At 39.7% G+C, this 23,435-nt stretch overlaps 1 long non-coding RNA gene across 1 annotated transcript in view; it reads left to right on the forward strand.

Moving 5' to 3' along the window:
• The window catches only part of LOC139265078 (uncharacterized), a 35,717-nt gene extending 14,172 nt beyond the window's left edge, over positions 1 to 21,545 (forward strand). The window contains exons 2-3 of the long non-coding RNA XR_011593465.1: positions 1,744 to 1,909; positions 20,839 to 21,545. This is a non-coding gene — a long non-coding RNA (uncharacterized lncRNA). The remainder of the gene's footprint in view (positions 1 to 1,743; positions 1,910 to 20,838) is intronic.
• The last annotated feature ends 1,890 nt before the right edge of the window (positions 21,546 to 23,435 follow it).

A 23,435-nucleotide genomic window follows, 5' to 3' on the forward strand; every position in this document is an offset into this window, starting at 1 on the left:
CCTTTACCTGCGTAAGAGTTTTAAAGTATAGAAAAATTAAATGTTATTATTTATTTTTATATGGACATAGGAATTTTAATGAAAAAAGTTAACTGCAAACTTAAAAGTTAACTACATAGAGACGCAAGACTTTTAAGGGGAGAAATTTTGTACAGTTGCGTACATTTTTTGAGCATTAAATCAATATTAAGAGCCGCATTTTGTGTCAGGACCTCCTGAGACCAATTTCTCTTGGAGTGCACTGACTAACAGATTGGATGCCGGTGACTTCTAGGTGCGCAGGGCACTCACCATTGTATATCAGGGTCCCAACGCCTATTTAAAACCCCCAGTTGAAACTGGTCAACAAATGGGTGGAAATTGGGAACTTGCGGAACCTTAACTGGACCGCTGAAGGTTGCTCAAAAAAGGTGAGTAAACTTTTTTATAGTTTTATTTCTGTGGAGCCAGGTCAAGCAGGAGCAGGGCCTACGTGTGGGCCAGCCTGGTGTTGGTGCCAGGTGGAATTTGTTGGATCCCAACCGGCAAGCTGCATCTGGAAGTCCAATTGGCATCTGCAGCTCACTGGTGTCATGTAGCTGAGGCCCGAAGCCAACTGCGATCGGGCCACAGGCTGCCTTCTTCATTGTCAGGACGGGAGTGACAAGTTCACACAGGAAAAACCCATATAAATCTGATAGCGGAATTTATAGTTGACACAGAAATGTTACAACAGGACGTCTAGTGATGCAGACAGGAATTGGGCGCAGATGTAAGATTTTTAATATTTTATATATTAAAAGTAAAACCCACACATGACACTTGGGTGTATTAAATGTGACAGAAGTAGGCATGACATAAAATTGTGACTGTGAAATGGATGGGAGATGCTTCCTATTCCCAAACTTTTAATATATAGATATGCAACTGTAGGCTGATTAGGTTATGACCATTTCTGAATGAGCAAGTAATACATTTTTAGATGTTACCAAAAAATTAGTAGGCAAGCATATCTTAGCATGAATATTAATATATAATAGACAGGGAGCAACTAGACAGCTGTTGCTAAGAACATTACTCAGTGGGAAATGAATATTTTATGTTAACAGGGAGATTAACATCTAATAAGAAAATTACGGTTTTTGTATATTGTGAGGAGACAGATATTGTTTTATTTTGAGAGCACACTTTAAGTCTTATTTAACAAATTCAAAAAGAGATATTTTATAGATAGATTTTGATTGTTTAAAATAGTCATTTCAACCAAAAACGTACTGTTACAAGTCATTATAAATGAACACTCATTTTACTCTCAGCAATAATGAGAAGCAAATCTTTCAATGTGAAATATAAATGATTTACCTGGAGGCAGGCAACATCAGAGGAAATACTGATTTCCAGTTACTGCTCACCACTAGTTTTGTGCAGGATTATTAGTCCCCGAATGTAGCATGGCCCATTCTGGTTAAAACCTCTGTGCTATTAGGAATTTGTGGCTTGCAAGTTAAAAGTTTTTGTTCTACAAAATGCTATTTGTGCGGTTAAAAGTGATTTTATAAATCAATTTCAACTTACTGAGGATAATTATTCGCTGTTATCACTGGATGTTTGCTTAGGTAGAATGGATAGTATTGTAACCTCCCTGTGACCTTCACTTGCCCGTCATTATTATAAGCATGTTCTGGCTGTTACCAACCATGCAGACTCCCAATTTGCTGTACCTTCATTCTGATCCAGAACTAATCTTGTTTATTACATTCCCAGGGCCGATTGCCATCCTGTCAGAGGGGTCAGCATTGGATGAGGGCAGTATCAGGACTTATGTACAAAAAGTAGGCAGACGTCCCAGTCAAAGACAAGTACCAATGAAGAAATACAGGCGGCTGAGACCACGTCTCTCACACAAAGGACCCATGCCCTTCTGAGTCAGGTAAACGAAGAGGCAGCTTAACACCTGCAAAGGCACCCTTTTACATGAGCTTCATGTATTGATAGAAACATGCAAGAATTATCAGTTGTTCATATTATTTTAATCCCTTGCCACAAATCCTCTGTATCTGTAATTATTTCATGTAATGGTTACACAGTTTTTGTCTGTGGCTGCAGTGCAATAAATAGTTACATGTCTTGAGGTATGGGTGGTCCCTGAAATATTTGCACAGTGCCCTTGCTTATCGGTCCAAGCAGAACAGGAGTGCAGTTTAACAGATGTGGTTGTTAAAGCTTTGCAATCACACACAATGGGAATGAAATAAAAAGATACACATACCCTAAAACTAATTGGAACACATTGTTTGGGAGCCAACCATTGTGCCTGTTACTACGAGATGTATCCCACAGCAATTGTCCATAATGTCACATAAAATGTACAATAAAAATGTCAGGAGCTGCTCTCCCATTGAGCGTGCTGCATAGCACAGAATGACTAGGAAGATCTTTAAAAAAAACATTAAATCAAATTGTCCAAATCCCATTATGGGCTGCAATTTCTCTTGCAACCAAGAACATTACTTTGAAATGGCTGCCACAATTTCTAAAATAGTTCTAATTGACCTCCTGTTTGAAAGATAAACACGAGAGCAGCTATGTCCTTGATTGAGTTAATCCGATCTCCAAAATTAAGTGCTTTTCCACTAGCTAAGAATTAGCATGTCCAGCCATTCATTAAGGTTACTATAGATTAAGCCACAATGTCTTGCATTCCTTACCCTGATAATCTCAAAAGACTGATGCCATTCTAAACTCTTTGCCCTGCCTGAGGAACTTTCTTTTTGAGAAGAAACCTAATCAGTAGAATTTCTTTGGTTAGAGTGACCAGTGTGTTTCCTTTTATTAGAGCACGAATACCCATATTTTTAATAGTCCATTAATAATAGTATGTGGATTGAGTCTGGGAGGAAGTTATGCTTCAGTTGTACGAAGCCTTGGTCAGACCCCACCTGATGTATTGTGTTCAGTTTTGGGCTCCATACCTCAAGAAGACTATATTGGCTTTAGAAGGGGGTACAGAGCAGATTAACCAGAGTTATACCAAGGCATAAAGAGTTAATTATGAGGACAGGTTGCATAAACTTGGCATGTATTCCCTTGAAGTTAGAAGGTTGAGGGTGATCTAACTGAGGTGTTTAAAATGATCAAAGGATTCAATAGGGTAGCTGGAGTGAAACTATTTTCTCTGATGGGAGAATCCAAAACAAGAGGGCATAATCTTAAAATTAGAGCTAGATCACTGAGGAGTGAAATCAGGATGCACTTTTTCACACAATGGGTCGTGGAAATCTGGAATTCTTTCTCCAAAAAAGCTGTGGATGCTAGTTCAATTGAAATTTTCAAGACTCAGAGCGACTGATTTTTATTAGGCAAGGGTATGAAGGGATATGGATCAAAGGTAGGTACATGAAGTTGAAGTACAGATCTTCCAGGATCTAACTGAATGGTGGAACAGGCTCAGGGGGCTGAATGGCCTACTCCTGTTCCTATGTCTGGTCTAATTCAACCTGGATACTGCTGGCTTCTATAAATTTCCATTTTTTTCCCCCTGCTCTGGTCTAGCCATTGACTTCTCCTGGGATATGATAATAATTGAGCTGGTAGGCCTCCTATACCTTATCTAAATAGCCATTCTTCAATCGTGAGCATGGAAAGTGAGTATTGGCAGGATATTTTAACCATAGGTGAGGTGGAGGGGTTGGCAGTCTATTTGACCTGACATGGGTTGGGGGTAATATATTACATGGATAGAGGATTGGCTAACTAACAGAAAACAGAGAGTCGGGATAAATGGGTCATTTTCCGATTGGCAAACAACGACTAATGGGGTGCTGCAGGGATCGGTGCTGGGTCATCAACTATTTACAATCTATATTAATGACTTGGATGAAGGGACCGAGTGTAATGTAACCAAGTTTGCTGATGATACAAAGATGGGTGGGAAAGCAAATTGTGAGGAGGACACAAAAAATCTGCAAAGGCTAAGTGAGTGGGCAAAAATTTGTGAGATGGAGTATAATGTAGGAAAAATGTGAGGTTATCCACTGGGGCAGAAAAAATAGAAAAGCAAATTATAATTTAAATGGAGAAAAATTGCAAAGTGCTGCAGTACAGAGGTACCTGGGGGTCCTTAAGAACATAAGAACATAAGAACATAAGAACATGAGAAATAGGAACAGGAGTAGGCCATACAGCCCATCGAGCCTGCTCCACGATTCAATAGTGCTCTTTCATAGTGCGCAACAAAAATATATTCCAGTGAAAAAGAAGGGCGGTAAGAGAAGGGATAACCAGCCGTGGATAACCAAGGAAATAAAGGAGAGTATCAAATTAAAGATCAATGCATATAAGGTGGCCAAGGTTAGTGGGAAACTAGAAGATTGGGAAAATTTTAAACAACAGTAAAGAATGACTAAAAAAGCAATAAAGAAAGGAGAGATAGATTACGAAGGTAAACTTGCGCAAAACATAAAAACGGATAGTAAAAGCTTTTACAGATATATAAAACGGAAAAGAGTGACTAAAGTAAATGTTGGTCCCTTAGAAGATGAGAAGGGGGATTTAATAATGGGAAATGTGGAAATGGCTGAGACCTTAAACAATTATTTTGCTTTGGTCTTCACAGTGGAAGACACGAAAACCATGCCAAAAATTGCTGGTCACAGGAATGTGGGAAGGGAGGACCTTGAGACAATCACTATCACTAGGGGGGTAGTGCTGGACAGGCTAATGGGACTCAAGGTAGACAAGTCACGTGGTCCTGATGAAATGCATCCCAGGGTATTAAAAGAGATGGCGGAAGTTATAGCAGATGCATTCGTTGTAATCTACCAAAATTCTATGGACTCTGGGGAGGTACCAGCGGATTGGAAAGCAGCTAATGTAACGCCTCTGTTTAACAAAGGGGGCAGACAAAAGGCAGGTAACTATAGGCCAGTTAGTTTAACATCCATAGTGGGGAAAATGCTTGAAACTATCATTAAGGAAGAAATAGCGGGACATCTAGATAGGAATAGTGCAATCAAGCAGACACAGCATTGATTCATGAAGGGGAAATCATGTTTAACTAATTTACTGAAATTCTTTGAGGATATAACAAGCATGGTGGATAGAGGTGTACCGATGGATGTGGTGTATTTAGATTTCCAAAAGGCATTCGATAAGGTGCCACACAAAAGGTTACTGCAGAAGATAGAGGCACGCGGAGTCAGAGAAAATGTATTAGCATGGATAGAGAATTGGCTGGCTAACAGAAAGCAGAGAGTCGGGATAAATGGGTCTTTTTTGGTTGGAATTCAGTGGTTAGTGGTGTGCCACAGGGATCGGTGCTGGGACCACAACTGTTTACAATATACATAGATGACCTGGAAGAGGAGACAGAGTGTAGTGCAACAAAATTTTCACATGACACAAAGATTAGTGGGAAAGCGGGTTGTGTAGAGGACACAGAGAGGCTGCAAAGAGATTTGGATAGGTTAAGCGAATGGGCTAAGGTTTGGCAGATGGAATACAATGTCGGAAAGTGTGAAGTCATCCACCTTGCGAAAAAAAACAGTAAAAGGGAATATTATTTGAATGGGGAGAAATTACAACATGCTGCGGTGCAGAGGGACCTGGGGGTCCTTGTGCATGAATCCCAAAAAGTTAGTTTGCAGGTGCAGCAGGTAATCAGGAAGGCGAATGGAATGTTGGCCTTCATTGCGAGAGGGATGGAGTACAAAAGCAGGGAGGTCCTGCTGCAACTGTACAGGGTATTGGTGAGGCTGCACCTGGAGTACTGCGTGCAGATTTGGTCACCTTACTTAAGGAAGGATATACTGGCTTTGGAGGGGGTACAGAGACGATTCACTAGGCTGATTCCGGAGATGAGAGGGTTACCTTATGATGATAGATTGAGTAGACTGGGTCTTTACTCGTTGGAGTTCAGAAGGATGAGGGGTGATCTTATAGAAACATTTAAAATAATGAAAGGCATAGACAAGATAGAGGCAGAGAGGTTGTTTCCACTGGTAGGGGAGACTAGATATAGGGGGCACAGCCTCAAAATACGGGGGAGCCAATTTAAAACCGAGTTGAGAAGGAATTTCTTCTCCCAGAGGGTTGTGAATCTGTGGAATTCTCTGCCCAAGGAAGCAGTTGAGGCTAGCTCATTGAATGTTTTCAAGTCACAGATAGATAGATTTTTAACCAATAAGGAATTAAGGGTTACGGGGAGCGGGTGGGTAAGTGGAGCTGAGTCCACGGCCAGATCAGCCATGATCTTGTTGAATGGTGGAGCAGGCTCGAGGGGCTAGATGGCCTACTCCTGTTCCTAATTCTTATGTTAATAAGATCATGACTGATCTGATCATGGACTCAGCTCCACCTCCCCGCCCACTCCCCATAACCCCTTATCCCCTTATCGTTTAAGAAACTGTCCATTTCTGTCTTAAATTTATTCAATGTTTCAGCTTCCACAGCTCTCTGAGGCAGCAAATTCCACAGATTTACAACACTCTGAGAGAAGAAATTTCTCCTCATCTCAGTTTTAAATGGGCGGCCTCTTATTCTAAGATCATGCCCTCTAGTTCTAGTCTCCCCCATCAGTGGAAATATTCTCTCTGCATCCACCTTGTCAAGCCCCCTCATAATCTTATACATTTCGATAAGATCGCCTCTCATTCTTCTGAATTCCAATGAGTAGAGGCCCAACCTACTCAACCCTTCCTCATAAATCAACCCCATCATCTCCGGAATCAACCTAGTGAACCTTCTCTAAACTGCCTCCAAACCAAATATATCCTTTCGTAAATATGGAAACCAAAACTGCATGCAGTGTTCCAGGTATGGCCTCACCAATACCTTATATAGCTGTAGCAAGACTTCCCTGCTTTTATACTCCATCCCCTTTGCAATAAAGGCCAAGATACCATTGGCCTCTTGATCACTTGCTGTGCATGCATACTATCCTTTTGTGTTTCATGCACAAGTACCTCCAGGTCCTGTTGTACTGCAGCACTTTGCAATCTTTCTCCATTTAAATAATAACTTACTCTTTGATTTTTTCTGCCAAAGTGCATGACCTCACACTTTCCAACATTATACTGCATCTGCCAAATTTTTGCCCACTCACTTAGCCTGTCTATGTCCTTTTGCAGATTTTTTGTGTCCTCCTCACACATTGCTTTTCCTCCCATCTTTGCATGAAACACAAAAAGTTAGTATGCAGGTACAGCAAGTAATTAGGAAGGCGAATGGAATGTTGGCCTTTATTGCAAGGGGCATAGAGTCGTCCTGCTACAACTGTACAGGGTATTGGTGAGGCTACACCTGGAGTACTGTGTACAGTTTTTGTCTTCGTATTTAAGGAAGGATATACTTGCGTTGGAGGCTGTTCAGAGAAGGTTCACTAGGTTGATTCCGGAGATGAGGGGGTTGACATAAAATAGGTTGAGTAGGTTGGGCCCATACACATTAGAGTTCAGAAGAATGAGAGGTGATCTTATCGAAACATATAAGATAATGAGGGGGGTCGACAATGTGGATGCAGAGAGGATATTTCCACTCATAGGGGAAACTAAAACTAGGGGACATAGTCTCAGAATAAGGGGCCGCCCATTTAAAACTGAGATGAGGAGGAATTTCTTCTCTCAGAGGGTTGTAAATCTATGGAATTTGCTGCCTTGGAGAGCTGTGGAGACTGGGTCATTGAATATATTTAAGGCGGAGATAGACAGATTTTTGAGCAATAAGGGAATAAAGGGTTATGGGGAGCGGACATGGAAGTGGAGCTGAGTCCATGATCAGATCAGCCATGATCTTATTAAATGGCGGAGCAGGCTCGAGGGGCCAGGTGGCCTAGTTTTGCTCCTATTTCTTATGTTCTTATGTTCTTATGTTCAAACTTTCCATTTGCAATCAGTAAATAGAAATTGTAAGTAGGGACACTAACTGATTTTTCTCCATCTCTAATCTTGGGATTCTGAGGACAATTATGCATCCCAGCTGTTGTCCTGAGCTCTGCTAACTGAGCAGAGCAGGGATTGAATCCTGAACTTAAGGCTATTGCTCCGTGCTATATTAGACAATAGTACCTTTACCCACAAGGCCATCAGTGGGTCTCATCTCTAGGATTCACTTGCATGGCTAGACAGGTTGGACAGCACAGTGATGTCATGTCTCCATGTTGCTATCACCTGATGTTAGATTTGTGCCAGTTGCCTCCAGTTGAGAAACGGGGTCTTTTTAGATCCAGCTGTAAAGCGATAGGAAATCAAACATTTTGGCGTCTTGCAGCTTATTTAGATTTGAAAAACTAGGAAAGAATTCTGAAGGTACTTAAATAGATATTTCTTTAAACGTTAATCCCAATCCATTGTTCTTCTGAAAAGGTATAATACTGACAGATTTAATCCACTAAAGCAATATATTGCAGCTGTTATCAGACTCTGTTACAAATGTGAGCAGACTGTCAAACAGAGGTAGTCAATGCCTCTAAGACATCATTAAAAAGCAAAAATAAGTCCTTTGGTCCTTAGAGTATTAAGCATGTGGTGCCTAAACTCGTCATCCTGAACTTGCATACAGTATTGTTTGCCAAGTGTACACTGTGCGTTGGCTGATATTGAGCTTGAAGATGTTCTAATCCAAAGAAGACGGACATGATGAACTGCTCAGTCTGCAGTGGTAACCAGATTTATCATCTCCTCATCCCCACAGCAGTGTTTTCAGAATTAATCTAGAAACATAGGGATCTCTTTTTGAATATGTAATTAAAGTTTAATTTTAAAATATTAAAAATTAAATCCACGTCAAATAATTCAAATTCCCTTAATATTTGGTGACCGCCAAGAATAAAGAGAATGACTAGTTCTATTATTTGGGTTAAATATAAATTTAATATATAACTCTCATGATGACTGCATCCAAAATGTTGCCCCCAGTAACTGAACTTCTAATCCTTTTTCTTCCAATTTCTTTCTTTCACTTTTTTTTCTTTTACAAATGACACACGGTGGGGCCCCAGTAACACAAGTGTTTGAGGTCCTGACTCCCAGCCAGGAAGGAATAAGCCTATCACTCAAACTCTCTTGCTTCAGTAGACTGAGTTTTGGTAGTTATTTGTCATGCTGCTGGGTACTGAGCACCAGACAGAGACATCATGGCCCCATCATGTGGAAGGCTGGTGACTGTAAAACTGTTCCACTCAAAAAACAAATATGTAGAGGGTCACATGGAGAGGAAAAAAATTATAATGAAAATCAGAAAAATATATACAATGAAGATAAGAACATCATATTGCTCTGGAAATAAACATCTAGCATACATCAAACCAGGGGTCACAGTCTAAGGATAAGGGGTAAGCCATTTAGGACCGAGATGAGGAGAAACTTCTTCACCCAGAGAGTGGTGAACCTGTGTAATTCTCTACCACAGAAAGTAGTTGAGGCCAATTCACTAAATATATTCAAAAGGGAGTTAGATGAAGTCCTTACTACTCGGGGGATCAAGGGGTATGGCGAGAAAGCAGGAAGGGGGTACTGAAGTTTCATGTTCAGCCATGAACTCATTGAATGGCGGTGCAGGCTAGAAGGGCTGAATGGCCTGCTCCTGCACCTATTTTCTATGTTTCTATGTTTCTAAGCCTTTTTAATCCTGAATATATAATAATTCTAATGGGATACAAATGACATTACATACATAACACATATAAAGTCTATAACATTTTCTAAGTACCTTTTAGCACAAATAGATTGATCAGAAGAATGTGAAAGGATTAAGCTTTATAGTACCAATTTACATTACCTTAAATGTAACTACGAGTTTTATCCAGATGGGCTGTCTCTAACGTATAACTGTCTGAATGAATTATAACTCCCTCTTGTTTCTTATTTTCTTGTTTTTACTCACAAGAGTAGATGAGGAAACCCATTCAGTAGCTCATCCTTCTACCGTCCCCCATTGCAACATTGAGCTGCCTGTTGAACTATTCCAGAGCTTTTGCCTTTACTACTTTATGCAGAAGACTATCTGTATAAAACGTCCTCCCTGATATCAGTCCTCAACTTGCCCTTTATGTCATGGTTTAATTTAAAACCTTTTCTATTCCCCTCAGTATCTTATATTTCGACAAGGCCCATTTTACAGTGCAAGTTCTCTCTTGTGTACACAGTGAAAAGGTGATTCCATAAACAAATTGAGTTTCCTTTTATCGGAATCCTGTGCCCTGACATGTCGTGTATAGTAAACCAGAAATCATGCAGGATATTCACCATTTTCTTTATGCCTCTTTTGAAAGGTGGAAACTGCCATACTTTCAGACCAATGTGCACGCACTAAAACAAATAGATTTATTTAAATGTTGAATATTACATAGGACTAGTTAGCCATGGGAAATAATAAGAATACAGTACAGAAATAGGCTATTTGGCTGATCAAGGCTGTACCAGTGTTTTCTTCTCAGGAGCCACCTATTCTAATGCAACTTTCTGAAGTGAGCCCCATCCTCTTTAATATTCCTCCTTTTCAAGCACTTATCTAATTCCCTTTCTCACCTCTCTCATTTCTATTTTGTCTCTCCTCATATTTCCCTTTTTTGACTTGACTCTCTGATCCCTTACATTTCATTTAACTTACTTTCTCCTTCTCATCTCTTATTTGTACATCTTTTTAATCCTCCGTTTTGAACTAGTACAGTTACCAACCCCATTTTGAGGCTGTTAACGCCAGACAAGGGCATTCAAAATCGACACCGTGAACTCTATTTTTAGCCTTATAATTTTATAAAAACCTTTGCTTTCAATACAGTACCCTATAGTTTGCCTTCGTACAAAGATGAAGATTGAGTCATTCTAGCTTTTCCTCATAACTCAGTCCTTTGACATTAGGGGTCATCCTCATTGTCCTCCTGTACTTTACCTCAATGACTTGATTGTATCTTGGTATCTGAACTGGATGTAGCACTCAAGGTGCTATACAATTTCAGGATGACAGTGTATTTGCCTGCAATATTAGTGAAGTATAAGGCAAAGGTTGGCAAATGAGTCTTTATGGGAGTGAGACTGGACAACTCTCCAGGAGGGAAAAAAAATTTAGACTCAAAATCCTGATAATTAGGTATATTGCATAATATTTGCCTCACATTTTGTAGATAAATTCATATAGTATTTGAAATTTTGCTTCAAGATTTGTTTATGTCACCTATCAGTTGTTATATGTGAGTGACTGAGCCACCTTTATTTTGTCCCTTATTTCTTGATTTGAGATACCCATTGTGGAATAGGTCTATAGGTGGTAAGCATGTAGGCTTCAGGTACACTGAGTTGTGTAGAGTTTCCCTCGAGGATTTTTCTATTACATTTAATATACAAGATCACAAGCGATATAAAATGAGCTAATTTGAATCTACGTTAATCCAGAAAGAATGTACAATCGACGCCCCACTCCACCCCCATCATGGTATCTAACTGAAAGTACCTTGTACGGGAAGTTTTGTGTGAAGATCTTCCTGTTATCTGTCCTAAATATCACCTGAAAGTGTAAAACTTTGAGAGATTTTCCCAGGATTTTCTGACAGACTCCCATGTTATCTGTAGGTCTGCATTATAATAGGATTTGTAGGTAACTTTGCTGGAGATAGATATTACTGTGAAGTAGAATTCAGAATCTGTTTTGGAGTTCCATTTTTACATTTTTTCCCCCCAGTTATCAGGTTGTATTTTAGCTGCAACATCCTTGTTCTAAATCTGAGGTGGTGCTGACCTGTTTTTTACTTGCCATTTTTTACTTTGCAAATTTATACCACCAAATAAATTAGGATAATTGATGCATCCAAACCAGCCCAATTCAAACCAATCCCTTGGTGCTTAATCTAAAAAAAATTGTAATTGTTTGCTGAACAGTGTTATATTGAATTTGTTGCAGACACAAATATACAACATCAATCGATATAGATACTAATATACAACATCAAACTGCGTAGATAATATACAATGTCGATCAGTGCAGATACCAATATACAACATCAAACTGTGCAGATACTAATATACAACATCAAACTGCGTAGATAATATACAATGTTGATCAGTGCAGATACCACATACAACATCAAACTGTGCAGATACTAATATACAATGTCGATCTATACAGACACTAATATACAACATCAAACTGTGTAGATACTAATTTACGTCGATCTATACAGACACTAATATACAACATCAATCTGGGCATCAATAACTGAATAAAAAAATATGTGCATTGAGCGAGTAGGCCAAAAATGGGCACACTTTTTTATTTTGCATTACCCAACAATATGCTGATATTTTCCGTGGAATGCTAGCAGTTTTGATTAATTTTGCTTTTTGTCCTTACTCCTACACAACTCATCACTGCACTCCATTAGTAGTACATTGTAGTACATGATACAAGGTGTTATATAAATATATGGATTTCTTTCATTACCCTACTAATTTCCTTAGAAGTAGAATGGTACACTGATTCAAATTCAATCTGGTAGTGACTGCCCATCATACTTAGTGGGTCAAATGGGAACATTAATCCTATAAAAGTTACATTTCATTGTTCAAATAGATTTTTCCCACTAGGCTCAGGAATTATTTTTTTATCGTTCCCCAGGTCCTCAAAACTCTACCGCCCTCAGTCTTTTCTACCCCCTACAACTTAAGGTTATTAAAATGCTAGTTTGACACAATCTAATCATTATGTCTTAATTTACCTTCTCCTTATTTCCCATTCTTTACAATCTTGGTGTTGCCCTGCTCTATCAGTTTGGCTGTTCACCAAACCTCCTAGTAAAACACTGGAAGTTATCCAGAAAGGAAATCACACAACTGCTGAGAATACCACCGATAACGGGGGTGGGCTTCAGCTAAAGTTTAATTTAGTTCAGTATTGCCTAACTATTTAGATATTTTGAATGGTTTATAGATTCATACAGTTCCATTACAGGTTCCAACATCACTTGTATTTAGTATTCTTACTTCCCCATAATTTGTGGCTTTGGGACAGAAAGATGTTCTGAATCACAGCCAATACCTGTAGGCTGTGATAGCAGACTGCAATTAATCACATCTTCAGGTTAGATGAGATGCAATATATTTATTTATGGCAAGACATTCTTTGTAAATGCGTTTGGATTCAGATTTTGGAGCTGAAAGATTTGGCTAGCATTCTGATAGCACGCAATTTACATACTTGGTTCACACACAGAGAATCATTGGCCTCGATATTAAACCCCCCACGATGGGCAGGGGGTGGGGGGGGGGGTTAAACAATTAAATGCGTGATACGCGACCCTAACCTGCCACAAATGCGGTTTCAAGGCGTTTGAGTATCCAGTCATGGAAAGGTGGGATACTTCATTACCATATTTAAATCCAGCTACCACAGTGCAAGTAGGAAGCAGATGTAAGATTCATTGCTGCTCGCGGGTTTCCCAGGGTGAGCGAAAGGGAGGGAGAGCTGCTGGGTCCACCAGGTAAGTGCCTTTTTCAGCACACCTTGTGGGCCAGGAGAAGCAGGAGTGCTCCCACCTCCGATGTCCTCTCTTGCCCCTCTCTGCCACAACTCGAGCCTCGCTCGCTGACCTTTTCCTCCTCCGATTTCCGAGGACCATCCTCAAGGATGCGCGGCCGATGCCTCCTGCCGCTGGTTTTCCCTCCCGGCTGTTGGCCAGGCTGTTCATTTGGCCGGCTGCTCAGCGGTAAACACATCCACAACATGATCGGCAGGACGGCCATGGGTTTCCAGGTTCTTTGGTCATTGATGGCTTCCCCACAACCTCCCCGTAACAATCGGAGCCAGAGTCAATGAGGTTGGACTGATCAAAATAAATGTTAACTGGTCCAAATTGGATAACCTTTTTCTACTTCTAGTGCTTCAGATTCTGAAGATCTAGAATTTTACTTTGTAAATATTTTTAACACTGATTTGCTACTCTTTTCTGCTGAAGCCAGTAACTCAAACTGAACTATGGTTCACTGGGTGCCAGCAGCTTTAAGTGGCTATTCCTCGTGTGTAAGCCTTGACAGTGAGTATTAACAGATTACTTGAGCCAGGGAGAAGAGGGGTTATCACATCTGAGTCCACTTTGGTCTCACTTGATACTGACACACATAGATTTTGTAATAAGGATCACTGCATAACAATCACAAGCTGGAACCCTGATTAATGGTTTTGCCTTCCTTATCCCAGATGCATTCATCCAATACTGATACTGTTGCCCTGGCTAAGATCAGTTGACTGAGTACAGTCTATTATCATTTAAAGAAACCTCTCGATGCATGACACCATTTTGCCATTATTCTCTTCACGTATACACATGCCTCATCATTTTGTATTACCAGATACAATGCCAAAAGTCAGTTCATCTCAATGTCGCATCAGCAGTGTGGTGGAACTCTGGTTCTTTCATGACACCTTTGTATTAAATTTAATGGTCCATTATATGTCTTCATTTTTACTGCCGACTTCTGGACTTCAGATTCAAGAAATCAGCATTTTGAGTTCTGAATCAAAATAATCAATGCATTTTAATTGGTTCTGAGGCCTTGCTTCAGCTGACAGTCAAAGTAGCTGTCATATGCTCCATCAAGGTCCAGGAATAATGCAAAGGAAAGGTTTATATAATGCACCAGACAGAACTGGGACAATGTTTAATTGCCACAAAACAAAAGAAAAACACACAACAAACCAAATGCCCTTTATGTACACAAAAAATCCTGAATCGAAACGTCGCAAAGCACTTCACATGCTGAATTATCTTGGTGCAATGACTGCTCTAGGCAAAACATACCATGCATTCAAAACCACAAGCTGCAGTGAGATGAATGACTGTTTAATCTATTTTTCATTGAGTGAGGAATATTGGCTCGGAGATCAGGCAAACTCCCTGCTTTTTTTTTCTAAATAGCGCAATGTGATTGTTCTCTTTCACTTGAACAAGCATCACTCTTTAATAACTTTAGGAAAATGGAAACGTTCAGAGCAAAGTTAAAACCCTTGGAAGATGCAGCAGTTGCCATGAAAAAAAATTAAGTTTCAAAATTCCAATATTTTTCAAATACATTTTGACAAAAATATTGAAAACTTAGTATAAGAATAAGCAGCATCTGTTTAATGTTTCTACTTCTCCAAACCGCTATCACCCACTCTTGCATGGTATTATTAATTAAGATGTGCAACCTTAAATTCCAATCTTACAGAGGATGTAGGTTGACTAAATATTAAAAGGGCACTTTGTGAATTTACAATAGATATTAAAACATAAAGAACAAGTAGGTAATGCATTGGAAATATACCCTTTTATGGGATTAAATTCAGTAAATGACAGACAACTACAAATAAAGAAGAACTTGAATGTCAGGGAACTCAGACTTTGGGAGCAGTCCAAGTAAAATGCTTTGGTTTATCAGACACAGACATTTGGGCATAGAGGTATAATGCTTCTTTGACAAGTGTAAACCCATTACAAATTAATATAGAGGGAGCTTTTCTAACACTAGCAGTGTGACAGGTAATTGCCTATTATTAGATCAACAGCTTACTTGCAGGCCTAACTCGGGTCTGGCACTATTCCAGCTCAGTTAGCTGCAGCAAGTATTATTCCCCATTAATCCATCACATAGGCTAATGTGTGATTTTTTAAATATTTGTATGACTATAAAATATGAAGAAAATTAAACTAAAGTGACTTTTCACTTATCTGCCAAGATTCTGTACATCTTCATGGGATAATGCGCACCAAACACAAATCAAAATAACATACATTCCACTTCATGGAAAATAAATGTTTCCAGATCTATGGCTAGCAGGGATATGTTTCAAACAACACATCTCCAACACTGGAAACTTGTTAACAGAATGATTCACAAGCAGCTGTGCTGTCCATCATTCTTTCTTTTCTATAGGGCATTCTGAAAAGCCCAGAGTGTTCTGTATAACAGAACCCTGTGAAAGTAAAAATATTAAGCATTTTCATCTTGTGTTATTCTTGGACACACACACACAAATCTGTTGGAGCCCCAAAGGGTTTAAGTCATTAATATGGCTTTATAGGCTGACTTTATATCTTCATAACATCCCCTTTTATTTAATTCTTCAGGCTGTCCTGACAATCTATCCCAAGAGATGTTACATAGTGCTGATTTAGCCATTCCCAGCTGGGGCAACAAATGGGTCACTACAATTAGCTTCAGCACCTCTGGACTAAGGAAGGAGAGAAATAAAATAGCCAGATTTCTCATTTCTGATTGTTATCAAGTGACTTCTGTTGGAATGAGAACAGAATTGGGCTTGGCTGCCGTTCGATCCACTTGTCAAGTAGTCTGGTGACACATACTATCTATACTCACATGTAAAGAATGGGTACTTGGGTGAAGTACAGAGGGCTACCAGCACCTATGGATCCATTTCCCAACAAAAGTCAGTGCTTTCAGGAAAGAAGGGAGAATATTAAGAAAGGTTATGCAACAATATTTGTTAGGGAAATATGTCCAAAATGTAACAGAAGTCATAGAAAACCAAATTACCAAGGAGGAAAAAGAGTTTTACTGAAGAAAACCGTTCCCATTTACTGATTACATTTTAATAATAATCTTACTGGATTTTAAGTACTCTCTCTTAATATCAACTTCATAACAAGAAGATATTGAATATTCATTGATTCTTTCATTTATGATAGTTGATCCATTTTTGCATCTGAAATTCATGTTTGGCACACGTGCTTTATGTTAAGCAACCGCCAGTACTGTCAGCCACCGTTATGCCAACTACATGGCACTGTGTGACTAAGAAACAGGGGATCTAGCCTTTCTTAATTGTCAGTATTGTGCTCAACATTGGTGGGCTGCTGTTTTTAAACAAGTGCTTGCTGAAAAGTATCAACCTCCATTCACAAAAATCCCAATATCTAAAATAACAAACTCAAGTTATTCATAGGATATTTCATTTTTATAGTGGTGCACTGAAATTTGATCATGATCATGGAATTTCAAAACAAAAGACTATTTTCTATTAATTCCTTTAAAATGTATACAGTGCTTTAATGGCATCTGTTAATGTCATATATAGACCCCAACAAGCTGCCACTAACTTGCAAACAGACTAACATAAACCTTTTCGTACTGAAAATATGTTGGCATCTGTGTAGCTCTGATCAAACATTTTTATTCAAGCATCATTCATACAACCCTTTCTTCTTTATTTGTTGTCTACACAGTGTTAAGTTCCCCTTTTCAATTGCTATACAGGGTACTTTCAATTTCATTTTCTTCTCTTCTTTAGTTGGTAAGTTAGATACATCCGAATAAGTATGTATTGGCCCTGCTTCTCAATCCATGCTTTCTTATAATACCTGGAGTCCATCTGATTAGCAGATAAGAGTATGAACTTAATTGCTTACTGTTGTTTAATAGCTGGAGCAGCTTCCAGCACTGCTGGTTTCACTCTCCATGCACAAGGAATGTCTTCCCATGTGGCTTGGAAAGTGACCAAACTACAGGGTAACAATGCCAGCTATCACCACATGTCTGAGACTAAACAAACTGTCCAAATCAAAGCTCAACAGCTGCCAGCTGCCAATTTGGCACCAATAGCAAATGGCTGGCCCCTAAAAAGAAATCTGACCATATTCCTTCGATATGTCCCAATTGTTTTAAAAACGGTGATACAAGAACTTGCAGATAATTGTAAGGATTACACTCCATCAAGCTGATAAGTGTTAAGGTGGGTGGACCAGTGTGATTTAAATACTGACTTTTCAGCTCTGAAAATTGGTATCTGCCCAAACATGGAAAACTAGAAAGCCAGAGGCAAACTGCATAACTACACTGCCATTTAACCTGAAGCACTTGGGTTCAAATACAACTCAGACAGAAACGATGAAGGTCTGATGCAGGAATGGTAGCCATAATATTGAGTTAGATCATTGTTCTTTCGCCTCGTAATTCTAACCAAGGAAAGAGAGATGATAACTTTTTCATCCTGATGATCTCCTAATGGATTATAGTGGAGAGCTGTATTGTGGGAGGCAAATTCCAAATATCTGCTGCAGTATCTGGTGAGAACAACCGAGATATTTTCCAGATTATTTAATCACCAACTTCAAAGCATAAATCAGATTTAGTTTCTTATCATTTCAAGCATTTTTAGAAGAAAGCTGGAATTTATGAATATATATATTCATAAATAAATAGGCCTAGGAACTTGATTTCACTTTATTAAAATAAATCGTAATATATGCATGGCAACAGCAGGCAGCCTTAGACTATGAGAAGTCAATGTTTTAAGGATTTGTTTGCGTTCCTATTTTGTTATCCTACAGTAAAGCCAGATATCGTTCTCTTTCTTTTTCCCCTTTGTTTTGATTTTTTTCCTCTATTTTTCTCTTGGCAGAGTCCTTACTCTAAGCTGGGAGAATAACATGGTTCCCATGACTAAACTAAATGCTTAGCAGGCAAGAGGCCTGATTCAGGCAGGTTGTGACAGGCAATCTTGATTCCCTCTCACTTTTACCCAGTAATTGAGCATCTTGCTTATCTGTAGTGCTTTACCCAGCAAGCATATTGGGGGATGGTGAAACTTACCTGGCTGAAGCAGTCAAGATTAGCACAGGCAGCCCCGAGTCTTCAACTCGTGCACCTGACTTCTTGAGCTGCCAGAGCAAAAATTCATTTTAGTTTGCAGAGGAGCTGGTGACATACTTTGTGAGTCAGTCCTGTGCTGTGTACTGTTCTGTTCCTTTCACGTTAACCCTTTGGTTTCAGAAAGTGCTCTATAGCTTTCAAAATATCAGTTCTGTCTGTATATTGTTTTTTTTGCAGAGTCTTTAGTGAGGCACCCATCACATAAATGTAGAACAATCCAAGAGCCAATGGGATGGCTGTCTCTGATTTTGGATCTGGTTTTTGAGTGCAGTGCTTGGAAATTTCTTCCCCCCTCAAAAAAAAATCACACCACAAAAATCTGTGTTTTTAAAGTGGATGTCCCTGCTTTTTGCTTACTTTTGTATCTTATGGGGTAGATATATTGTGGTAGATTTTCATCTTCACCGCTTGGGCAGTAAGCAGATTGCTTGTCCTTTATAAACCTGTCCAATTTTCATTTCCTTGAAATGGAATAAAATCAGGCAGGTTCTATAAAGGGCAGGAAATCCACTGCCCAGGCAGTGAAGATGAAAATCTACCCCAATAGCTGCCCTTATTTTGCTCCTTGTTCAGATTTGGACTTGGTAAAAGGTATCAACCCTAATTTAAATGGAAGTAAGGATCAATGAACTTTTTATCCTTGGTCTAAAATAATATTTAGCAAAAAGAGTTGGTTTTATCGAATTGTTTTTTGCTGTTGCTTGTAAGCAGACCCATGGCTCCAAACAGTGGTGGTGTATGACTGGATAGTGCCACACAGTGGCTGGTTCGAGGCTGTGTGGCACAGCTCTGTAGCCAGTACATTCTCTATCTAAGTCAGGAGAGGTTTCAAGTAAAGGTGATACGTCTGGATGCGGAAAAATGGGGAAGCCAGCCTGGAGAGTGCTCGTCAAAATAAGAAAGCAGCCAGACTTCATGGGCAGGCTGATGTGGGAGGAGGCAACAGCTGGACTCTAGGCATGTTCGTAGCAAGCTGTGTGAAAGCTCATATTCTCTGTCTTCTTAAAGCCATAAAGGAGAAACTTCTTTACCCAGAGAATGTTTAAAATATGGAACTCAGTACCACATGGAGTAGTTGAGGTGAATAGCATAGATCTATTTAAGGGGACGCTAGATAAGTACATGGGGGGAGGAAGGAATAGAAGGATACGTTGATGGGGTTAGACAAAGAGCGGTGGGAAGAGGCTTGTGTGGAGCATAAGCACCGGCACAAACCAGTTGGACCGAATGGCCTGTTGCAGTACATATAAAAATTATGTAATTCTATGTTTACTTACAGAAGAATGGGGAAATTGGAGGGCAAAGCAACCTGGGCTATTCTGGTACAGAGGAGCACTGTCAGAGGCATAGGAACAACTGATCTGGATATCCTGCCAGACAGGAAATGCAACTAGGTACAGGGAAACCAGACATAAAGAAGGAAATAAAAAATTCAACAGCTATCGCATGCAGTAATGCATTGCTTAGTATCTTACACTGTTATTTTTTCAAATGCAGCTCAAAGCTTGTTAGTGATACTTACAATCAAGATACTGGAAACTACAATACATCAAGTCAGTAGTTTTTTCACACAGATAGTTGTGAAGGCAAAAACTGTAATCATTTAAGAAACAGTTGCATGTTTTGAAGGGGGATCTATAGCTTTCTTCTTGATGGATGAGATAATATGGGCCAAAGGAAGGATAGCCTACCTTATCCATATCTGGTCTTGTGATCTCAGGGCAAAGATTACAAATTTGTGCTCATAACTTTTGTGCCAAAAGCACATATTTGTAAAATCTACCCTACGACCACAAGATAGAAATGGATAATCATCATAGGCAGTCCCTTGGGATCGAAGATAATGAAGGCCATTTGGCTCATCATAGCTCATAATGAATGGAAAAAACCTGTGGGTCCTGCTGATCTCTGTGCCCGAATTCCTGACATGTGCTCCCAGTGAAGTCAACAAAAAAATCAACAGACTTTCCCTATCACACAAGACTGATGTCTTATGTTTGATTTTGTTACATTAACTGCAGCAAAAATATTTCTAAATTTCAACTGCTTCATTAAGCAAAGAATTGAGAAATTCACTTCGCAAAAGAACATTTCTTTATTATTAAAGTTTTGAATACAATGAATTTAAAGACCCATCTTGTTTTATTTCATCCTTTTCTACTGCAGTGCTATTGGCATCCTTCAATTCATTAACACTATTTTTTGCCTTGTGACCTTTTTCCAGGAATCGCTTTCCTTTCAAACTCATCTCTACCTTTGAAACCTCAAGGTCATCCAGTCGACCCCTAGAAGCGGAGCACCCAAGCCTCACCATAGCAACGTCTCTATTTACAAGCATCTTAGTGTCTGCAATGAAGACAAATGTCTCCTAGAAGTGAAAAGGAACAGGACCTCGTTCGCTTAGCTGACCTCCGACCTTGTCAGACACTCCCTGCACAGTGCAACATGTGATTCGAGGGCCTGTCCACATCAATTTTATCTTAACACAACACAGTTGTCTCCTTATGGGAGAACACATCTATCTCAGGGTGTTTAACAAAAAACATGCAAAAAATTGTGTTGTTACCTATGTATTAAATTTGGAAAATGTATTATTGTTCTGTAGGGCCAAGGAAGATTCTAATTCTTCGTGAGATATTCTGTAAATACTTTAATTTTGTTACTAAATTATAAATTTAGCTCTTTGGAGCATTACATTTCTTCTGTAGCTTGTAGCATAAGATGTTTTGTCTTATTCTTATAAAGATTGTGTTGTGCAAATTAATCCTAATTATTGTAAAGAAAAAAGGCTTAGAAATAATTATTAAAATAAAATGCTTCACTTTATTATATTAAGGAGTCGTGCTGCTAATATATTATCATTGATGGGGAGGCTCCCACATTCTGTGAAAATAAAACAAGAATATAATTATTTAAGAAAAATGAAAGAAAGTCTCGGTGCCTGATTGCATATATCTGAATTTTTAAAAAACTTTTCCTCAATACTTAGATGTTCTCACACTTCAACTTATTCTGGGGGCTTTCCACTTAGCAGTAGTTCTTCTCTGTGCTGGGCTGAACATTGGCAACAGTTCAGGGATTTTTTAAACAAGGTGATGTATGTGCGTCGTGCAGTGAATCACATAAACTGCATGCAGATCAGGTTGCCAGTTTCCATTAGCTTATGTCTGTTAACTGCTGTCAGAGGTCAGAGAGAAAGAAAGAAATCTTCATCCCCTTCTGTTTGGGCTAGAGCTGATCACAGTTCACAGAGGCTAAATAGACAGTGTTTTATAACCAGGATACATCTCTGTCCCCAATGCGAGCATGAGAGAAAGACAAGAGAACTTCTATTGCTAGGCTGAATTTGATCCCAGGTTACAAAGGACCATGTTCCACCAACTGCTCCTCTTTGTACATAATTGAAGAGAGAGAAAGAGAATCTTTCACCTAGCTCTGGGCTGGATTTGATCCCAGGTCACAGAGCTGAAAGGGCAGTGTTTGTTTCTGCCCCGAGGGAGATTTATCTATTTTGTGGACTTTTGGGGGGGGGGGGGGGGAGGAATTTTAACTGGGCCTTATTTGAATGAAACTAGTGAGTTCTGGATGGCAATTGGGGATGCCGATGCAGCTCACCGGTCAAGACTTGATGAATTCCAGCCAGCACCGACACCAAGCTAGCTCACATATCAGAACTGGGGGAGGAGGCAAAGTGGAGTCCGGGACAGTAATGGTCCGAGATATTTTTGTGGAACCAGGAGGAGCATTTTAGTGGAAAGTGCCCAATGTTGAATCTAATTGTGCATGTGATAGGCCCACTGTAAGGCAAAAATCCTACACATCCCCTGGGAGGACAGACGCACGAACATTAGCGTCCTTGACCAGGCCAGCATTGAAGCACTGGCCACACTTGATCAGCTCCGCTGGGCAGGCCACATTGTTCGCATGTCAGACACGTGACTCCCAAAGCAAGCGCTCTACTCGGAACTCATTCACAGCAAGCGAGCCAAAGGTGGGCGGCGGACACGTTGCAAGGACATCCTCAAAGCCTCCCTGATAAAGTGCAACATCCCCACTGACATCTAGGAGTCCTTGGCCAAAGACCGCCCTAAGTGGAGGAGGTGCATCCGTGAGGGCGCTGAGCACCTCGAGTCTCATCGCTGAGAGCATGCAGAAACCAGGCGCGGGCAGCGGAGGGAGTGTGCGGCAAACCAGTCCCACCATCCCCTTCCCTCAACGACTATTTGTTCCACCTGTGACAGGGACTGTGGTTCTCGTATTGGTCTGTTCAGCCACCTAAGAACTCATTTTAAGAGTGGAAGCAAGTCTTCCTCGATTCCGAGGGTCTGCCTATGATGATGATGATGATGTAAGGCAAAGAAACAGGAGGGAAGAAATCAAGTTGCAGATAGGGAGTCCCAGGTCCCCTAAGACATAAGAAGGTCTCTGGAAAGAAATAGTCGAGGAATGTGGAATACCATAGAGGTAGATATATGGGAAACGGTCATGTGTTTTGGGGAATTGTACTTTCTTTTTTGTAAGTTTATTATTTTTACAGTTTTACATTCAGCTCGATCAGATATATAATTGCTGGCTGGAACCACTTTGAAAAAATAACATCAATCCCATGATTGAATGAAACTACAGCCTTTCCAGTGGTTGCTTTCCTGTGGGTTCTGTGGAATCTTTGCTAATCTATATTTCTTCAAATCACTATGGTTAAGTTGTTTATTTGAGTGGATGAGAAAAGTAAGACAATTGATTTTTGTGCTGATCGAGGCAAATTTAATGCCTGATGCGCAATACATGAAACTTCTCATGATATAGATGGATATTTTACTT

Source organism: Pristiophorus japonicus, chromosome 6 (assembly GCF_044704955.1).
Source record: "Pristiophorus japonicus isolate sPriJap1 chromosome 6, sPriJap1.hap1, whole genome shotgun sequence".
Taxonomy (NCBI): domain Eukaryota; kingdom Metazoa; phylum Chordata; class Chondrichthyes; family Pristiophoridae; genus Pristiophorus; species Pristiophorus japonicus.